This window comes from Capricornis sumatraensis, chromosome 1 (genome assembly GCF_032405125.1).
Source record: "Capricornis sumatraensis isolate serow.1 chromosome 1, serow.2, whole genome shotgun sequence".
NCBI lineage: Eukaryota > Metazoa > Chordata > Mammalia > Artiodactyla > Bovidae > Capricornis > Capricornis sumatraensis.
The window spans coordinates 60,472,161-60,487,728 of record NC_091069.1 but is presented as its reverse complement, the minus strand read 5'-3'; the positions used below and the strand labels follow the sequence as shown (position 1 = coordinate 60,487,728).

The following is a 15,568-nucleotide window of genomic DNA, read 5'->3' as shown; positions in this document are numbered from 1 at the left end:
CCCAGCAGAACTGGCAAGCAGCCAATTTTCAGTTCAGTCGCTCAGTCGTGTCTGACTCTTTGAGACCCAATGGACTGAAGCACATCAGGCTTCCCTCTCCATCACCAACTCCTGGAGCCTGCTCAAACTCATGGTGATGTCATGCAACCATCTCATCCTCTGTTGACCTCTTCTCCTCCTGCCTTCAATCTTTCCCAGGATCAGGGTCTTTTCCAACGAGTCTGTTCTTCTCATCAGGTGGCCAAAGTATTGGAGTTTCAGCTTCAGCGTCAGTCCTACCAATGAACGTTCAGGACTGATTTCCTTTAGGATGGACAGGTTTGATCTCCTTGCAGTCCAAGGGACTCTCAAGAGTCTTCTTCAACACCACAGTTCAAAAGCATCGATTCTTTGGTACTCAGCTTTCTCTATAGTCCAACTCTCACATCCATACATGACTATTAGAAAAACCATAGCTTTGACTAGACTTTGTTGGCAAAGTAATGTCTCTGCTTTTTAATATGCTGTCTAGGTTGGTCATAGCTTTTCTTCCAAGGAGCAAGTGTCTTTTAATTTCATGGCTGCAGTCACCATTTGCAGTGATTTTGGAGCCCAAGAAAATAAAGTCTCACTGTTTCCATTGCTTCCCCATCAACTTGCCATAAAGTGATGGAACCAGATGCCATGATCTTAGTTTTCTGAATGTTGAGTTTTAAGCCAGCTTTTCACTCTCCTCTTTCACTTTCATCGAGAAGCTCTTTAGTTCCTCTTCACTTTCTGTCATAAGAGTGGTATCTGCATATCTGAGGCTATTGATATTTCTCCCAGCAATCTTGATTCCATCCTGTGCTTCATCCAGCCCAGCATTTCACAATTTTCAGGAAACTGAAAACCTTGACCAAAGCTGTAGTTGTAGTGAAAAGAAAAATGAACCAGTTGAGACCCTCTTTTCTCATGGATTGGTATATTGTGTCCTAGGAGTGTCTTTACACAGCTGTGAAAATACAGAGAAACATGTTTTTGTGAACCTGGGACTTGAGGCCTGTTGGCAAAAAAAGTATTTTCTCACTATGAAATCTGGATAGTTGCAGGCTAAAACCTTACTGGAAGACACACTGTTAACAGTTGCCGCTGTGAGCCATGAGCTACATGGGGATTCGTGAGGGTAGCAGGTAGGAAGGCTAGGGGTCCCCATGAGGAGGAAATAAACTGCAAGTGGCAGATGATTTTTTTCTCTTAACAGGAAGGAGGAAATAAATTGCAAATCACAGACCTTTTTTTTCCCCTTTCTGTATACAAACATAAAAGAAGATTTCTTTTAAATTCTGCATTGTCATGACAACACTAGGTTTGCTTGAACTTAACTTTTCTCAAACCTTGAACTAATCAATGCATTTTTCTTATGGAAATATTTATCTTAAGCTACGTTAATGAACTATGTATTTGCCTTGGAATCTGCCTTTCTTCAAGTTGGTTCAGCCTAAGACAAACCTTGAACCAATAATGTTGCAACAAACCAGTATTTCTGCCGTTCTTTAAGATTCAGGTCAATTGTTTTATGGTTGGGGATGACTCACACCTTGTCCCAGTGCTATCTGAAAATGCATGCTGTTGGAGAGGGGCCTGATGCAACTCTCTGTTTTGATGTGATTCATCTAATTAGTAATTTGCTAACAGATATATAACTCCTTGCTAAAAACTAGCAAGGGGGCATTCTTTCTGCCCCCTTCTATGTCTATGTCAGAAGCTTCCTCTATCCCTTTTATACTTTAATAAAACTTTATTGCACAAAAGCTTCAAGTGATCAAGCCTTGTCTCTGACCCAGGATTAAAATCCTCTCTTCTGGAGGTCGTGAATCCCCATGTAGCTTACAGCTCACAGCTGCAACCATTTAGTGTGTCTTCCAGGAAGGTTTTAGCCTGCAACTATCCAGATTTCAGAAAGAGATGGGAATACCAGACCATCTGACCTGCCTCTTGAGAAATCTGTATGCAGGTCAGGAAGCAACAGTTAGAACTGGACATGAACAAGAGACTGGTTCTGTTAGGTAGGTAGAATAGGGAAAAGGAGTCCAAGTTGGCGGTGGCTAAAAGACAAGGAAGGGAAAAGCCTGCAAAAATAGAACAAAGGAAGGTCCGAGGACCGGAGTGAGGACCTCAGGTAAAACAAACAACACTCCTGGCTGGCCCAATTCACATAGGACAGGCCCAGGGAGAGAAAAACATATATAAAGAAGAGCCAAAGCTAGCTCTCGCACTCTCTCTCCTGAGCCCTGCAGCGCTCTTCTCTTCGCGTCTTTGGATCGACGTGCCCTCACGCCTCGAAGACGGATTTTCCTGCTATCTTCTAAATAAAACAGAGCTGTAACACTAAGCTATAACACTGATTTGTCTAAGAGTTATAATACGGTCCTTTTGTGACCTGAGAGCTATAACATGGTCTATCCAAGACCCGAGAGCTGTGACAAGCCAAGGGGGTTTTAATGTTCATCATTCCAAATCTTTGTTGTGATGAGACAGAGAACCAAGGAACATACACTCACGTGACAGTTCCAAATAGGAAAAGGAGTACGTCAAGGCTGTATGTTGTCACCCTGCTTATTTAACTTATATGCAGAGTACATCATGAGAAACACTGGGCTAGAGGAAGCACAAGCTGAAATCAAGATTGTCGAGAGAAATATCAATAACCTCAGATATGCAGATGACACCACTCTTATGGCAGAAAGTGAAGAAGAACTGAAGAGCCTCTTGATGAAAGTGAAAGAGGAGAGTGAAAAGTTGTCTTAAAGCTCAATATTCAGAAAACTAAGATTATGGCATCCGGTCCCATCACTTCATGGCAAATAGATGGGGAAACAGTGGAAACAGTGGCTGACTTTATTTTTCTGGGCTCCAAAATCACTGCAGATGGTGACTGCAGCCATGAAATTAAGACACTTACTCCTTGGAAGGAAAGTTATGACCAACCTAGACAGCATATTAAAAAGCAGAGACATTACTTTGTCAACAAAGGTCCATCTAGTCAAGGCTATGGTTTTTCCAGTAGTCATGTATGGATGTGAGGGTTGGATTATAAAGAAAGCTGAGCACTGAAGAATTGATGCTTTTGAACTGTGGTGTTGGAGAAGATTCTTGAGATCCCTTGGTCTGCAAGGAGATCCAACCAGTTCATTCTAAAGGAGATCAGTCGTGAGTGTTCATTGGAAGGCCTGATGTTGAAGCTGAAACTCCAATACTTTGGCCACCTGATGCAAAGACCTGACTCACTGAAAAAGACCCTGATGCTGGGAGGGATTGGGGACAGGAGGAGAAGGGGATGACAGAGGATGAGATGGTTGGATGGCATCACTGACTCAATGGACATGGGTTTGGATGGACTCTGGGAGTTGGTTTTGGACAGGGAGGCCTGGCGTGCTGTGGTTCATGGGGTTTCAAAGAGTCAGACATGACTGAGTGACTGAACTGAACTGAACTGATCCAGATTTCACAATGAGAAAATACTTTTTTTGCCAACAGACCTCAAGTCCCAGGTTCGCAAAAACATGTTCCCCTGTATTTTCACAGCTGTGTAAAGACACTCCTCAGTTCAGTTCACTTTAGTCTCTCAGTCTTGTCTGACTCTTCACGACCCCATGGACCACACACACCAGGCCTCCCTGTCCATCACCAACTCCCGGAGTCTACTCAAACCCATTTCCATTGAGTCAGTGATGCCATCCAACCATCTCATCCTCTGTCGTCCCCTTCTCCTCCTGCCTTCAATTTTTCCCAGCATCAGGGTCTTTTCCAATAAGTCAGCTCTTTGCATCAGGTGGCCAAAGTATTGGAGTTTCAGCTTCAACATCAGGCCTTCCAATGAACACCCATGACTGATCTTTAGAATGGACTGGTTGGATCTCCTTGCAGTGCAAGGGACTCTCAAGAGTCTTCTCCGACACCACAGTTCAAAAGCATCAATTCTTCGGCGCTCAGCTTTCTTTATAGTCCAACTCTCACATCCATACATGACTACTGGAAAAACCATAGCCTTGACGAGATGGACATTTGTTGGTAAAGTAATGTCTCTGCTTTCTAATATGCTGTCTAGATTGGTCATAACTTTCCTTTCAAGGAGTAAGCGTCTTTTAAATTCATGGCTGCAGTCACCATCTGCAGTGATTCTGGAGCCCAAAAAATAAAGTCCACCACTGTTTCCCCATCTATTTGCCATGAAGTGATGGGACCGGATGCCACGATCTTAGTTTTTTAAAGACACTCCTAGACACAATATACCAATCCATGAAAAAGGAGGGCAGGGATAAGTGTTCTTGAATGTTGACTGCCATACATGTTGCTACCCTGATTAGGTGAAATGGTGTCATATGACTCTCAGCAAGATATGGCAAGCAGCCTGTTTCTTTCAGAAAATGCAAAAACTAGACCACAGCTGTTGTAATAAAGAGAAAAGCAACCTAGTGTGCTTTTCTGGCAGATTTGAGGCTGTAATTATCCAGCTTCCCCAGGTGGAAAATATAGCTTTATAAGGGCTGTATCATAAGGGCCTGATTCCCACCTTCAAAAAGCAAGTTTCCTGGCTATTTCAGAGTTGTCTAAAGACACACCTAGAACACACTCTGCCATTCCCTGAGAACAGATGTCATTGGAGACTGTTCTGTGAGTGTTGACTGCCATACACGTTGTTACTCTGCTGACAAGAAACTGTTTTGTCAGATGACTTCCCTGCAAGAAGTTGGAAGCATCCTTTTTATTTTAGAAAACTCAAAATCATGAAAACAGTTGTTGTAATTACAGAAGAGGAAAATGAACCAGTGTGTTTTTCTGGCATGTGTAAGGTTGCAACTATGCAGCTTTCACTGAGTGAAAACACTTCTTTTGCCATTAGTCCCATTCCCAGTTTCAGAAAATCATATTTCCCTGCAGTTTCAGAGCTGTACAAAGACATTCCTACGACACATTAAATCATTCCATGAAAATAGATGTCAGGGGAGAGGGTTGTGTGAATCTTGTTTACCACACCGGTTGTTTCTCTGATTATGTGAAACTGTATGTCAGATGACTTCCCAGTAAAACATGCCAAGCAGATTGTTGAGCTTGTTGCTTTAAGAAAACTTAAAACTTGACCAGAGCTGTTCTTGCAATGAAGAGAAAAATGAACCAGTGTGTTTTTCAGGCAAGTTTGAGGCTCCAATATTCCAGCTTCCACAGGTGCAAAATAAAGCTTTCACCATAAGGGCCAATACCCATAACAGCTACTTCTTTAGGACAAAATACAGCAGTCAAAAGTATCTCACTCTCTGTGTTGCTGTAATGAAGAAATAAAAGAACCAGACTGTTTTTCAAGGTAGGCCTCAACTATCCAGCTTCCACAGGTAAAATACTGCTTTTGCCATCTGACCCCAAGATCTAGGCTCACTAAAGCAACTTTCTCTGCAGTTTCTTAGCAGTGTAAAAAGACACACCTAGAACACACTGCACCCTTTCATGAGTAAAGATGTCTAGGGAGAGTGTTTTGTGAGTATTGACTACCATATCTGTTATTACCCTTATCAGGCAAAACTGTACTATCTGATAACTTCCCAGAAAATAGTAGAAAGCATCCTGTTTCACAAAATTCACTTAATTGACCAAATTTTTAACTTTAATGAAGAGATAAATGAAACAGAGTGTTCTTCGGGGAGTCTGAGGTCGCAAATTTCTTGCTTTCCCAGGGAGAAAATAAAAACGCTTTTGCCATCAAGCACAGTACCCAGGATCACAAAAGTGACTTTCCTGAAGTTTCCAAGCAGTATCAAAGACACACTTAGGACACACTGCTCACTTCCATGAGAAGAGATATTTCAGGAGAGTGTTCTTTGAGTGTTGACTGCCGTACCTGTTGTTACCCTGATTAGACCAAAAAACTGTGATGTCTGATAAATTCCCAGCAAAGGGTGGCAAGCAGCCTGTTTCTTTCAAAAAACTCAAAAGCTCAACCAAAGTTTTTGCTGTAATATAAATGATCCAGAGGGTTTTTCTGGCAGTTTTGAGGTTGGAACTCTTTAGTTTTCACAGGGGGGAAAGCACTGCTTTTGTCATCTGGCACAAACATACAGGCTAAACAATGCAACTTTCCCTGCAGATTCTGAGCAGTGTAAAAGACACACCAAGACACACTGCCCCTTTCATGAGTAAAGATGTCTGAGTAGAATTTTTTGGGAGTGGGGACTGTCATATCTGTTATTACCCTAATCAGGCAAAATTATACCGTCCGATGATGTCCTAGCAAATAGTGGCATGCATCCTGTTTCTTTCAGAATACTCATATGCTTGACTAAATTTTTTGCTTCAATGAAGAGATAAATGATCCAGAGTGTATTTCTGACAGGTTTGAGGCTGACCTTTCTAGCTCTCACAGGATAAAGTATGGCTTTTGCCATCAGGCCCCAATATTCAGGCTCAAAAAAAGCATCTTTTCCTGAAGTTTCTGAGCCATGTAAAAAACACACCTAGGACATATTGCACCCTCCCATGAGAAAAGATGTTTGGGAAGAATGTTTAGTATATGTTGATGCCATACATCATTATCCTAATTAGGCCAAACTGTACTGTGTGATGACTTCTCAGCAAAGAGTGGCAAGAAGCTTGTTTCTTTCATAAAATGAAATTGCTTGACCAAAGGTTTTGCTGTAATGAAGAGAAATGATCCAGAGTGGTGTTCTGGCAGGTTTGAGGCTAAAACTCTCTCTTGTCTTCAAAGGGAGAAAATACTGCATTTGCCATCAGGCCCCAATATCCAGGCTAACGAAAGCAGCTTTCCCCGCAGTTTCCAAGAAGTGTAAAAGACACAGCTAGGACACGCTGCACTCTTTCATGAGTTAAAGATGTCTGAGGAGAGTGTTCTGTGTGTGCTGACTTCCATACCTGTTGTTACCCTGATTAGGTGAAACTGCGTTGCCTGATGACTTACGAGCATATAGTAGCAAGCAGCGTATTTCTTTCAGAATACTCAAATCCTTGACCAAATTTTTTGCTCCAATGAAGAGATAAATGATCCAGAGTGTATTTCTGGTGGCCTTGTGGCCTGCCCTCTCTAGCTCTCACAGGGGTAAAATAATGCTTTTGCTGTAAAGAAGAGATAAATGGTCTTGAGTGTTTTCCTGTCTGGTTTCAGGCTGCAACTCTAGCTTTCACAGGAGAAAAGTACTGCTTTTGCCATCAGGCCCTAATATCCAGGCTTACAAAATCAGCTTTCCCTGCAGCTTCTAAGTAGTGTAAAAGACACAACTAGGACACACTGCACCCTTCCATGAGTAAAGATGTCTGGAAAGAATGTTCTGTAAGTGTTGACTCTCATATAATTTATTACCATATTATACAAAATTGAACTTTCTGAAGACTTCCCAGAAACTACTGGCAAGCAGCTTGTTTCTTTCAGAAAACTCAAATGATTGACCAGAGTTTTTCTTGTAATAAAGAGATAAATGAAGCAGAGTGCTTTTCTGGTGGGTTTGAGGCTGGAACTCTCAGACTTTCACCAGGGAAATATACTGCTTTTGCCATCACCATAACCAAGCTCACAAAAACAGCTTTCCCTGCAGTTTCTGAGCAGCGTAAAAGACACAACTAGGACACACTGCACCCTTCCATGAGAAAAGGTGTCTGAGCCAAGAGTTCTGTGAGTTTTGACTGCCATACCCTCTGTTAACCTGATTAAGTCAACTGTACTGTGTGACAACTTCACAGCAAGGAATGACAAGCAGTCTATTTCACTCAAAAAATTCAAATGCTGACCTAAGTTGTCACTGCAATGAAGAAATAAAGGAACCAGAGGTTTTTTTTCAAGGCAGATTTGAGGCTGCAACTATCTAGCGTTCACAAGTGGAAAATACTGAATTTACTATCAGTCCGTAAGATCCAGGCTCACAAAACAAGCTTTCCCTGCAGTTTCTGAGCAGTGTATAAGATACACCTAGGACACACTGCACCATTTTATGAGTAAAGATATCTGGGGGGCGTGTTCCTTCAATGTTGACTGCCATACCTATTGTTACCCTGATTAGGCAAAACTGTACTATCTATGTCTTCCCAGCAAGCAGTGACAAGCAGCCTGTTACTTTCATAAAACTCAAATGCTTGACCTAAGATTTTGCTGTAATTAAGATATAAATGATCAAGACTGCTTTTCTTACAGGTTTGAAACTGCAACTCTCTAGCTCTCACAGGGAGAAAATACTGCTTTTACCATCAGGGCCTGGTACCCAGGCTCTCAAAAACAACTTACCTTACAGTTTCCAAGCAGTGTAAATCACACACCTAGGACACACTACACACTTTCATGAGTAAAGGTGTATGGAGAGAGTATTCTGTGAGTGTTGACTGTCACACCTGTTGTTACCCTGATTAGGCCAAACTCTACTATGTGAAGACCCCAGCAAGGAGTGGCAAGCAGCCTGTTCCATTCAGAAAATTCAGATGCAGACAAAAGTTGTTGCTGACATCAAGAGATAAAAGAACCAGAGTATTTTTTGAGCAGGTTTGAGTCTGCAACTTTCTAGCCTCAAAGTGGGAAAACACTGCTTTTGCCATCTGGCCCTGCAGTTTCTGAGCAGTGTAGAAGACACCCATAGGACACACTGCACCCTTTCATGAGTAAACATGTCTTGGGAAAGTGTTCTATGAGTGTTGGCTTCCATATTGGTTGTCACCCTGATTAGCTGAAACTGTACTGTCAGTTGACTTCCCAGCAAGTAGGGACAAGCAGACTGTTTCTTTCAGAAAACTCAAATGCTTGACCAAACTTTTTGTTGTAATGAAAAGATAAATGAACCAGAGGCAGGTTTGAGGCTGCAACTCTCTAGTTTCACAAGGGGAAAATAATGCTTTTGCCATCAGGGCCCAATATCCAAGCTCACAAAAGCAGCTTTACTGCTTATTCAGCTGAATATCAAAACCACAAACAACCTAGTCAAAAATGGGCAGATGGCCTGGAAAGACATTTGTCTAAAGAAGACATGCAAATTGCCAAAGAACACATGAAGACATGTATGACATCACTAATGATTTTTAAATAAGTGCAAATGAGACCCACAATGAGGTGTCACATCACACGGGTCAGAATGGCCATCATCAAAAAACTTACAAACAATAAGAGGATGTAGAGGAAAGGGAATCCTCCTACTTTGTTGGTGGGAATGTAAATTGGTAGAGCCATTACAGAGAACAGTATGGAGGCTCCTTAAAAAACTAAAAACAGACCTACCATATAATATAGCAATCCTACTCCTGGGTATATATACCCAGATAAAACCCAAAATTTGGAAAGATATATGCACTGTTTACAAAGCCTTTGACTGTGTGGATCACAATAAACTGTGGAAAATTCTGAAAGAGATGGGAATACCAGACCACCTGACCTGCCTCTTGAGAAACCTGTATGCAGGTCAGGAAGCAACAGTTAGAACTGGACATGGAACAACAGACTGGTTCCAAATAGGAAAAGGATTACGTCAAGGCTGTATATTGTCACCCTGCTTATTTAACTTCTATGCAGTGTACATCATGAGAAACGCTGGGCTGGAAGAAACACAAGCTGGAATCAAGATTGCCGGGAGAAATATCAATAACCTCAGATATGCAGATGATACCACCCTTCTGGCAGAAAGTGAAGAAGAACTAAAGAGCCTCTTGATGAAAGTGAAAGAGGAGAGTGAAAAAGTTGTCTTAAAGCTCAACATTCAGAAAACGAAGATCATGGCATCCAGTCCCATCACTTCTTGGGAAATAGATGGGGAAACAGTGGAAACAGTGTTAGACTTTATTTTTTTGGGCTCCAAAATCACTGCAGATAGTGACTGCAGCCATGAAATTAAAAGATGCTTACTCCTTGAAAGAAAAGTTATGATCAACCTAGATAGTATATTCAAAAGCAGAGACATTACTTTGCCAACAGAGGTCCTTCTAGTCAAGGCTATGGTTTTTCCTGTGGTCATGTATGGATGTGAGAGTTGGACTGTGAAGAAGGCTGAGCACCAAAGAATTGATGCTTTTGAACTGTGGTGTTGGAGAAGACTCTTGAGAGTCCCTTGGACTGCAAGGAGATCCAACCAGTCCATTCTGAAGGAGATCAACCCTGGGATTTCTTTGGAAGAAATGATGCTAAAGCTGAAACTCCAGTACTTTGGCCACCTCTTGCGAAGAGTTGACTCATTGGAAAGACTTTGATGCTGGGAGGGATTGGGGGCAGGAGGAGAAGGGGACGATCAAGGATGAGATGGCTGGATGGCATCACTGACTCGATGAACGTGAGTCTGAGTGAACTCCAGGAGTTGGTGATGGACAGGGAGGCCTGGCATGCTGCAATTCATGGGGTCACAAAGAGTCAGACACGACTGAGTGACTGAACTGAACTGAACAATAGCCAGACATGGAAGCAATCTAAATGTCCATCAGGGAGTGATGAATAAAAAAAGATGTGGTATATATCCTAAAGGAGATCAGTTGTGATGTGAGAGTTGGACTGTGAGGAAAGCTGAGCACCGAAGAATTGATGCTTTTGAATTGTGGTGTTGGAGAAGACTCTTGGGAGTCCCTCGGACTGCAAGGAGATCCAACCAGTCCATCTTAAAGGAGATCAGTCCTGGGTGTTCACTGGAAGGGCTGATGTTGAAGCTGAAACTCCAATACTTTGGCCACCTGATGCGAATAGTTGACTCATTTGAAAAGACCCTGATGCTGGGAAAGATTGAAGACAGGAGAAGGGGACGACAGAGTATGAGATGGTTGGATGGCATCACTGACTCAATGGAAATGGGTTTGAGTAGACTCCGGGAGTTGGTGATGGACAGGGAGGCCTGGTGTGTGTGGTCCATGGGGTCGCGAAGATTCGGACACAACTGAATGACTGAACTGAACTGATATATATATATAATGGAATATTACTCAGCCATAAAAAATGAGATAATGCCATTTGCAGCAATATGGGTGGACCTAGAGATTATCATACTGAGTGAAGTAAGTCAAAGACAAATATGATATTGCCTATATGTGAAATCTAAAAATAAAGTCACACTGAGCTTATTTACAAACAGAAATAGAGTCACAGGTGTAGAAAAAAATGTATGGTTACCAAAGAGGAAATGGAGGGAGGAATAAATCGGAAGACTGGTATTGAAATATATACACTACTATATATAAAATACATAACTAATCTGGACCTACTGTATAATACAGGTAACTCCAGTCAATACTCTGTAATAACTTATATGGGAAAACATAAAAAAGTGCAACATGTATTACTGATTTACTTTGCTGTATAACACATAATAAAACATTGTAAACCAACTATACTCCAATAAAAATTAATTTTTTATTTTTTAATTAATCAATTTATTTTTTTACTTTACAACATTGTATTGGTTTTGCCATACACTGACATGAATCCGCCATGGGTGTATATGTGTCCCCCATCCTGAATCCCCCTCCCACTTCCCTCCCCCTCCCATCCCTCTGGGTCATCCCAGTGCACCAGCCTTGAGCACCAAATCTCAAGTGAAATTGAAAGAAGAAGAAGAGGAAAGCAGACATTAATTCAGGTATATCAATGGTTTACAAGCATTTTAACAACAGAATTGTGTGCTGGGCTCTCAAATTTGACTTTAGCTCTGAGATAACTTATGGAGGACCTCTCAAAAAGTCAATATTTTCATATGCACACTTGTCTCTTTTGTTGAACTTCTATTAATAGCCTTTTCTGGACAAACTGTGAGTTTTATGGGTTGATAATGTCAATATAAGAACTTAGAGACCTAACTTAGAGGCCTATGGTAGCTTAGGGTAGACTATGATTCATGTTCTTAGTTCAGGGATTTTTGTAAATGATCACTCACTCATAAATACAAAGGTACACATGCTTTGTGTTTATTTGCTTGTTTCCATCCTTGTTCTTACTGATTTAATCCTTGTTCAAAGAAATAACACTATGGGTTTAACTAACATCAGTTGTCAGTGGCTTATTAATATTATCAGTTCTCAAATGGGATTTTCAGTTGAAATTACTTTGTCAATTGAAAAAATCTTTTAAATTATCCAGATTTAAAATTGCTATTTCAGTTCAGTTCAGTCACTCAGTCGTGTCCGACTCTTTGCAGCCCCATGGATTGTAACACGCCAGGCTTCCCTGTCCATCACCAACTCCCTGACCTTGCTCAAACGCAAGTCCATCAAGTCAGTGATGCCATCCAACCATCTCACCCTCTGTCATCCCCTTCTCTTCCTGCCTTCAGTCCTGTCCTGCATCAGGATCTTTTCCAGTGACTCAGTTCTTTGCATCAGGTGGCCAAAGTATTGGAGCTTCAGCTTCAGTATCAGTCCTTCCTATGAATATTCAGGATTGATTTTCTTTAGGATGGACTGGTTTCATCTCCTTGCAGTCCAAGGGACTCTCAAGAGTCTTCTCCAATACCACACTTCAAAAGCGTCACTTCTTCAGGGCTCAGCTTTTTTATGGTCCAATTCTTACTTTCATACATGACTACTGGAAAAACCATAGCTTTGAATAGACAGACCTTTGTCGGCCAAGTAATGTCTCTGTTTTTTAATATGCTGTCTAAGTTGGTCATAGATTTTCTTCCAATGAGAAAGTGTCTTTTAGTTTCATGGCTGCAGTTATCACCTGCAGTGATTTTGGAGCCCCAAAAATAAAGTCTGTCACTGTTTCCATTGTTTCCCCACCTATTTGCCATGAAGTGATGGGACCGAATGCCATGATCTTAGTTTTTTGAATGTTGAGTTTTAAGCCAGCTTTTCACCACTTCAGTATTCTTGCCTTGAGAACCCCATGAACAGTATGAAAAGGCAAAATTGCTATTTGGATATGTGTAAAGATGTGAATGCATTTAATCATAAGCTGATTATTATTTTTATGGACCACCAGGCATCTTTTACAGGTAGAAACCAGAAGAAAGGACTGTTGTTACTTGATGTTACTTGATGAACTCTCAGGGACTGAATCCCCATCATCTTCATGTCTGAGCCTATATGGGGATGAGTACTGGCCAGCATGAGTAAGTTAATAAAGAAAGTAACATCAAATGATTTGTTTTTCTGTAGAGGTCAATGCTGTTAGCAGAGTTATGCTTCTGTATTTTTTTTTAAAGCATTTCTGCTTTCCTTGTGTGCAGAACAGAAGGATCACAGTGACAGGTATACCATTCTAATGTTAGAACTACTGAGTCCCAGATTGTCTATCAAATCCAGAGTGATCTCCATTCCAGAAACAACAGCCTTCCCTTGTTTCTGAAAGTTTAAAAATACTTGAGTTAGTAGTAATATTAGAATTTATTTCCCTTTTATTATTTTATCAAAAAATTGTCATTTCTCTTGAGGTCTTTTTCATTTTACTCATTCTCATTTCCTATTTTGTACCCTCTCCAGCATGTATTCTAATATTTTCCACAAAACAAACTCCTATTCATCTTTCAATAAACTTGTCCTTCCCAGATGGCTCACAGATAGAGAATCTACCTGCAATGCAGAAGACATGGGTTCTATCCATGGATTGGGAAGATCCTCTGGAGAAGGAAATAGCAACCCACTTGAGTATTCTGGCCTAGAAAGTCCCATGGACAAAAGAGCTTGACAGTCCATGGGGCTGCAAAAGAATCAGACATGACTTTCTAACTAAGCAACAACAAGGATCTTGAGCGGTATCTGGGAGCCTGTCAATTCCTCTGGCTTTTACCTACTTACAAAAGAATTTTTTCAAAAGTTGAGGATCTGTATACATTTATTAACATTCATGAGAGAGAGATTGTTTTGATTCTTATTTTGTCCTGATAATGTGCCTGGCTAGCCTATTCTTTTATACAGTAAAAGGTGGAAAAAAATCAAGCTCAGAATTTCCATCAGACTTTTGGAGAATTAGCTAAATAATGAATACATAGCTGAAGAGTGAAGACAGAGTGCATTACTTACCTTGACTCTTAGGTTGTCAGGAATGGTAACTGGGACTTGGGGTGTACTATTGCCTGTGCCTGCTGACCTATAGCCACCACATGTTAGAGCATCTCCTTCCACGTTGGCCAGGCTGGTGTCCAGATCGGCAATGCCTGCTGGGAGCTCTACTGCCTAGAACACAGCATCCAGCCTAATGGCCAGACGCCAAGTGATAAGACTATTGGGGGAGGAGATGACACCTTCAACACCTTCTTCAGCGAGACAGGTGTTGCCAAGCATGTGCCCAGGGCATTGTCTGTAGACCTGGAACCCACAGTCATTGATGAGGTTCACACTGGCACCTACTTCCAGCTCCTCCACCCTGAGAAGCTTATCACAGATAAAGAAGATGTTGCCAATAACTGTGCCTGAGGTCACTATACCATTGGCAGGGAGATCATTGACCTTGTCTTGGACCGAACTTGGAAATTGGCTGACCAGTGCACCGATCTTCAGGGCTTCTTGGTGCTCACAGCTTTGGTGGGGGAACTGGTTCTAGGTTTACCTCCCTGCTGATGGAACATCTCTCTGTTGATTATAGCAAGAAGTCCAAGCTGGAATTCTCTATTTACCCAGCCCCCCAGGTTTCCACAACTGTAGTTTAGCCCTACAACACCATCCTCACCACCACACCATCCTGAAGCATCTGATTATGCCTTCATGGTTGACAATTAGGCCATCTATGACACCTGTTGTAGAAACCTCGATATTGAGCACCCAACCTACACGAATCTTAACTGCCTGTTATCCAGATAGTGTCCCCCATCACTGCTTCCCTGAGGTCTGATGGAGCCCTGACTGTGGGTCTGACAGAGTTCCAGACCAACCTGCTGCCCTATCCCCGCATCCACTTCCCTCTGGCCACATACACCCCTGTCGTCTCTGCAGAGAAAGCCCACCAAGAACAGCTTTCTGTAGCAGAGATCACCAATGCTTGCTTTGAGCCATCTAACCAGATGGTGAAAAGTGACCCTCGTGATGGTAAATACATGGCCTGCTGCCTGTTGTACTATGGTGACGAGGTTCCCAAAGATGTTGTACTGCCATTGTCACCATCAAGACCGAGTGCATCTCACAGTCTGTGGCCTGGTGCCCCACTGATTTCAAGGTTGGCATTAATTACTAGGTTCCCACTGTGGTACCTGGTGGAGATTTGACCAGTCCAGTGAACTATGTGCATGTTGAGCAACACCACAGCTATCACTGAGGTCTGGGCTTGCCTGGACCACAAGCTGACCCGATGTGTGCCAAGCATGCCTTTGTTCAGTGGTATGTGGGTGAGGGCATGGAGGAAGGAGAGTTGTCTGAGGCCTGTGAGGACGTGGTTGCCCTTGAGAAGGATTATGAGGAGGTTGGTGTGGATTCCGTTGAAGGAAAGGGAGAGGAAGGAGAGGAATACTAATTACCATTTCTTTGAGCCCTGTGGCATATCATAATCAGAGCGTCAGCATTAGCTGACAGGTGTAAAAACTTTCTGACTAGATCATCTTCACTTTCAACTGGGATCATGTATTGCTTTCCCATGTGTACCTGTAACACTTCTGTCTCAAACGTAAAGATTTTAAGGAAAAAAAAAAGAATGAAGACAATCTGATGATTAGAATGATGATAATGA

The 15,568-nt window shown here is 41.9% G+C and overlaps 1 pseudogene; it reads left to right on the top strand.

Moving 5' to 3' along the window:
- Positions 1-15,355, top strand: part of LOC138075149 (tubulin alpha-1B chain pseudogene) — a 33,337-nt pseudogene extending 17,982 nt beyond the window's left edge.
- The last annotated feature ends 213 nt before the right edge of the window (positions 15,356-15,568 follow it).